The 6,616-nt window shown below is 41.7% G+C and overlaps 1 protein-coding gene across 5 annotated transcripts in view; it reads left to right on the top strand.

Annotated features, from left to right (window-relative positions):
• Window positions 1-6,616, top strand: part of agtr1b (angiotensin II receptor, type 1b) — a 343,860-nt gene that overhangs the window by 149,400 nt on the left and 187,844 nt on the right. The gene's annotated exons all lie outside the window — the stretch shown is intronic.

Below are 6,616 nucleotides of genomic sequence, written 5' to 3'. Positions count from 1 at the left end.
CAGCTGTATTTGAACCCCTCACCCCCACCCCCTTTACTGTTCCATAGCCCTCCCCCAGCATCCCCTCCCCCTGTCCAACACTACTCCCCTTCTACACTATGCTCATAAGAGACTTTTCATTCAGTCCAAACCGTGGAATAAAACTACAAAAGTCACGTTTAAAAATCGTAAAATGTTCCCATACTGTATAAGGCTTTATTCAAATGTTATTTATATATATATATATATATATTGTTTTTACTATGGGGTTATGTAGCATAGAAAGAAAATTGCCTCTTTTTTTATAGGAGCAGTGAAGGAAGTATTCAGATCCTTTACTACACTTATAGTAGAAATACCACAGTCTACACACTACTCAGTTCCAGTAAACTTTAATCTGCAAAGTAAACAGATGTCGGACACGTGATGCAACACTCCTGTGTGAATTGTAATAGAGTAAAGGTATATACTCATGAAAAGTACAATTATCACTTGAGTACTCGGTTACTTTCCGCTGGGGGCTGCGACTGCCAAATCAAAAAAAATGTGCAGATTGATTTTCTGCAATCGACAAAAAAACGAATCCCAACATTTCTACACACTGCACAATAGAAGTGCTCCATCACTCGTCTAACCCATGACATAAGTGTCAACGGATGCTGCAGATGTTGGATGTTAGTCCTGCTTCCCTACAGCGGTGCACATACACACAGAGGAAGAGAAAAACCAAAAGCAAGTGTTGAATCCAGCTTCCACCAACTGTTGGATTGTATTTGTGCCTTCCAGTATGAGATGGCCTTGAAACCAACGCATTGTTTCATTTGCGTCTCTCATTCCTTATTGGGAGTAACAGACATGTCCCCCCCCCCGCGCGCCGCAAACCATTCCTGTCTGGCAAACCGTTTGCAAGGCAGTTGCTGATAACTGCCAGTGCCCAGATTGTTTTACTTAATGACATCACTGGGTTCATGTAGAAGGAGTAGATGCCAGAGCTTTTTATGAGTAAAATTACTTCTTCCCAGAGAGGCCCTGATAAATCCCAAAAAACGTAGACGCATGCCAGAAAACACAACTTAGAATACTTGGATTGGACTTCAACTATTATTTTTATTTTTGACTGTAATCCAGCATGCAACGGACATTTAAATCAGCCCTGTGCAGGCACGTTTATGGACATGAGTGTGTCATGAGGAAAATTGCCACTTTGAACCTCACCCTCACCCTCACCCTCCCTACTGTGACGCTCGGACAAACACAGAGTTAAAACACAGCATGAAGCTACAACTCCAAATGTTTCAATCCTATTGTTTGCAATCAAAAATAAGCCTTTAAAGAATGTGTAATTTCACGACTCAGTGACAAATGTCAAACAGGGACTTTTGCCCCGTGGATTAGTGAGGGAACTCTCGGCAGTGTTTGTGATACAGAACCGCATTTTGGCAGCGTGGTTTGCTTCAATTGACTGGCTCAAGTCTGAACATGTGGAAAGGCCAAAAGAAATGTCCCCTGGATGTGATTCCATCCTGAATAAATGTCCAGAGGTTACATGAGCGTTTGTAAACTTTTACCTTTCTATGTCAAGATTTGCAAAAAAAAAAAAAAAAGTGACATGTGCTGATGACACAGTTTAATTCGGGATGCATGAGGCGTGGGGGAGAAAATTACATTTAATTACGCACAAATTGGCACATTCCGAATACAGAGACTGCTGCGGTAAGTGGGATGAGGACGAAGCAGAAAGCCAGGCGCTCATCAGGACACCTGCACATAATTAACCCAACGCCACAGTCTATCAGCAGAAGCTAGCTTACGTTGGACTGCAGCACACATGAGCTTACAGCTAAATACTGCTGTTTATCAAACCTTAAGAGGAAGCACAGACTGGTTGAAACCTTCGCACAGCACAGGTGGCGTGCTCTGGAGCACTGCTTTTTAATTATGGCTGATTTCCGAGCCAAATAAAACGCAAAGCCCTCCAGCGCCCGCTGTCCTCGCATTAGTAGAAGACTAAACGGTGACGACATCAGACCATCTTCTATTTTCAGCACGGTTGTGGAGACGGTGGGTTTACAGGCGCTGTTTGAATTAAATAAAGCCGATAGAAAAAACAGATGACTCATTAGGGAGGCAGAGTATAAAGGAGATGCCCAATATTGAACATTAAACTAACATTTCCTATGAGGAAAAAGAGAAGTCGTGAGAATGGGGACACATGGGAAAATACAGCGGACATTTATCCTCCACTTGTTCACCATTAATAATGTTATTTGACGAAAGGTCTGGGCATGTTTTTATCTTAGTCATTGAAAACTGTTGAATCACATTATATTGAACATCAGTGAATCCAGTCTATGCAAAGTGTCACACGTTTCTTTTTCCTTCTCTTTATTGTCAACGCAAATAAAGAGAGATTTTGGTCATTTTGTTATATTTTAGTCTCGTCTTTCTAAGTCAATGATATCGCATGTTGATATGGCCTCAGTTAGAGTTTAATGATGTTGATGCAGTCTCATCACCGTCTCCTTTTGGCCATGGAAAGTGTAATTGTACTGCTTTAAGCGATATCTAAAGCCAAAATCACATAACTGCCTGTGGTTTGGTTACACCTTGGATTTCCCTCTACTCTATTTTTTGTAACCCTCTTTTGGTGGTACAACCGGATGGTTTAGCAATTTCACTGGTGAGTCACATATCCTAGACACTTGGTCCCCTAAACCTTGCTTGGGAACCCACAATTGCACCATGATTGTTAAAGAACAGGTTTTATTTTTATCCCAAATGCTTTGATCACTCAGCAGGAAGTTAAATTACTAGTCCAGATCAATGGGAAGGGCAGTTCTCCTTTCCCCACCTCGGCTCGTCTTCCTGGAGGATTTCTCTTTACGCCATCCCTGGCTCAGTTCTGTCTACGTGGTCCCACTTATGAGGCCACGGGGCATCCATGGGCCCAGGGTGTGGTCTAGGGTTTTATCAACAGCTCATTTAATCTAAGAGCAAAGAACTTTAACAAGCACAGCAAGTACAATTTTAATGTCACCCCAGAGTCTGGCCACAAAAGGAAAAAGAGGTTAGACATGGAATAATTCACTTTGATCATGGGCGGTCTGCCTTCTATTGTCTCACACAACAAACCTGAGTTTACGGTAAAGAGTTGAGCAGCAGTTTATATTAAGTGCACAGTTGAAGATGTTTGCAGTTTTCGAACACGTGTGTTTTTCAGACTTATAAAATTGCATTTCTCCTGCGTAGACGGGGGTTTTTTGGGCAGTGTTCCACATAATGACCTCTTCTGCTGGCCTTTCATTTGAACGTCATCATTAGGTGGCCATGTTAAACCACAAGGCTTAAAATAAAACACGCCCACCAGAAGTAGGTTGAGGGGATGCAACCTTGCACTTATCCTGTCCTTCTAGTTCTACCTTTATCGTGTTTATGTTTTTACAGGATTTACTTACAGTTTGGAGGAAATGTAATCATTGTCTGGACAATGATATTGTTTTACAGTGAAGAGTTATTTTAGTAACATTCAGCTTGGTAAAGAGCTATTTCTTCAATCTGCCAAGTGACCTAAATCCATGTCATGTAATTATTAGCTAGCTAGTTAACCTGCTAGTAAAATAGAGTTCGGGCTCACACTGCACAGACATGCACCAACATGCACGGACATGCACGAGCGTCTGGCCAGGTTACCAAAACAAGGAACAGGGGAGCTCTGATTGCAACTCAGAGCGAGTGTCTGTTATTCACATTGTGTATGCGCATCACTTTCAGGAGTCAGCGTTGGTGAGGTCATACTGTCTTTGATTTGTTCCCAGGAATGCCATCCCCCTTGTTATATTTTACATCTGCTTTCTCTCCCCCAAGTGTGTGTCTATGGTGTTTGCCTTGGCTGCGTTTGCACATGTGTTGCCTTAGCCATTTGTTTGCACAGTGGGTTTAAAGCAACAGAAATTCCAGATCCTGTGTGCTGTCCGTAGTGCGCAAACTACACTCTGTTTATCTCTCGTGTGTGTTGGGCTCCAGAAGTAATCAGAGAAGTATATTTTTTGTTCCGTGTTGGCTGGAAAGTAGAGCTGGCCAGAGTATAAACATTGTTCCCATGAAGACTCTGGGACTCTTGGATAAATCAGTGAAACCAATCGGTCTTCACATTGCCATCTAAAATTCATTTCAGCTAAAATATGTGCTGTAATTGAGCAATTCAATGAAACAAACAATAAAAGAGCCTCAGCCCACAACTCTTAAATCTATCAGTCGTGTTGCCCCACCCACTTCAATCCCCAAGGAAAAGCAAGTTGTTTGTATTGTTGTTTGTATCACTTCAAGATGTCAAACCCTGTTGTGTCATTTATAAAGACGTGCACAGTAACTCAAAAATGATCACACATATGTTTTAGGCTGCGAAGCCGTAATAAGTTCTTAATTAAAAGTGAAGTCTATCAAATGGGATGTTGTGCAAAATGTGATCCTGCATGCTGCAGCTGTTCCCAGTCCAGGACATCTCAGCCAGCAAATCACTGCTAGAATGACGTCAGTGACATCACTTGTGTGTGGTTTGTGTATTACAACGGGGAGCGTTTCTTATTAATATCCGACAGCACAATCCTTACCTTTCCAGGAAATGTACATCCTGTGAAAGAATGCCTCTAAAGAGGGTGAGTTCTAAGGAAGTCTACACAGTCTAAAAGCGAGGAAAACACTGCAGAGTTAAACTTTAATCTTTGCCAACAACAGCTGTTTCTCTACTTACTTTTAGTTGGGGAAAGTTTCCAGTAAAGTTAATTGAAATGTGGGGTCAGTAGGAGTTGGCTGTCAGACTGCAGCATCCATATAAATGGTCGTCAAGATACAGAGGGAACAAGAGAGAAAGTGTCTAAAAGTTAGCTCTATGTGTAGATAGTTGAGTAGTAAGGTGGTACAGTACTCCACATTTACTTTTGGCCTTGTTTGTTTGTTATGTACCATGGGGGCGGGGAACAGCCGCTACAGCTCACACAGCTGGTATCGGAGTATTTCTTGTAATTCTGTGTGTCGTCATGGCAAATTGTGGTCGAGGACTGTATTAGCAACTACCTCAGGAGCGGCTGACTGTGTGCCGACAGATTTTGAGAAGGTGCCATTGGCCCTCCGACTTTACCCCCCTGACCTGATGTGTAGTCACAGCTGGTCTGATCGCAAGATGGTCTCTAGTTCGTTTTTTGGTATAGATCCAAGACTTTTTTCACATATTCTCATGAACTTCTGCAGTCACAATGTGCATTTCACACAGCAGGGCTTTGAACTAAATGCTAATGTAGGCATGCTAACACGCTCACATGCTAATATGCTGATGTTTAGCATGTTAGCATGCAAACATTTGCTAATACCACTAATCGCAACATATAGCCGAGGTTGATGGGAATTAATTAGTTCTGCTGGTATGAAAAGTGAAGGGATTACCAACATTGTTTGTGGTGATTGTTGGTTCATCGTTGTAATCCTGAGGCAAACGTTAATGTTTGTACCAAATTTGATGACAACAAATCCAATAGTTGTCGAGACCATAAATGTCAGAGGATCACCAAATTCAATTGACGTCATCCTCTGGGAACCGTGGGGAAATGTTGTGCCAATCCATCTTGTAGATGTTTCTCAGAAGAAGTAAAAACTTTGACCTGCTTGTTGCACCAGAGGAAAAGTCACTAGGATTCATTATCTAGAAACCATGGGTATCTGTACCAAATGTCATGACAGTCCACCAATAGTCGCCGAGACATTTACATCCAACCGACAGACTGACATTGCTGTACCGAGAGCTTCACCGCTACCAGGACTGAAAACTGTTCCCATGATTTACAGGAAAATGGATTAAGAAATCATCCATATCCATGTTCTCTCTGGCCCTCGATATACATGCCTCAACAGTTCTCATTGTTTTCCAACCACAGCTTAATTAACTATAGCACTCAGAGCAGTGTTGCGCCATATATTCCAGAAGCTAATGCCAAGCAATGTGTAAAAACTATCAACATCACAAAAAGGGAGCTTTGCCATGACCCACAGAAGCGCGTAGGTTGGGAGATAGTGCTCTGTATTCATGTGAAACTAAGAGGAGTATTTACAATATCCACGAAGACACTGAAATCAGCCCCACCAACATTGTGTCAAATATTTCCAATATTGTGTGTTTCTAATCTTCCATTAAACTAATGTCAAATAGAAAAAGATGCTTTTGTCCCGCACATGTAAAGGTTTGGGGGGAAAATATGCTTTTATCAGGCGCGTCAAACCGCATCAGAGACGGTAAGGATTAAACACTCTATTCAAGCCTTGCTCTTTATTCAGGTCCAAAGGAGCTCTTTTCATTGATGTGTGATTAAAAAAAGCTTAAAGGGCCGTTTTTAATGAGAGTTCTGTAGGTTACACCCAAGGTTAACAGCTTCAGGTTAATGGCTTGCTTGAAAAAAGGAGAAAATAAAAATGTTCTCATTTTTCTTTTCATGTTGTCCTTCAAGGACATCTGTGTTTGACGTAATCGCTCCAATCAATTAGTCTGCAGGCTGGGTTTCTGTAGTTGAGAGCAGTTTAAGAATATTGCTCTAAAAAGGTGAATGTGGCAATTTACAGCAGCTGCTGAACTCTAATAGAAAAAGAAAAA

Source organism: Cottoperca gobio, chromosome 20, assembly GCF_900634415.1.
Source record: "Cottoperca gobio chromosome 20, fCotGob3.1, whole genome shotgun sequence".
Lineage (NCBI taxonomy): Eukaryota > Metazoa > Chordata > Actinopteri > Perciformes > Bovichtidae > Cottoperca > Cottoperca gobio.
This window is presented reverse-complemented; position numbering and strand designations above follow the sequence as displayed.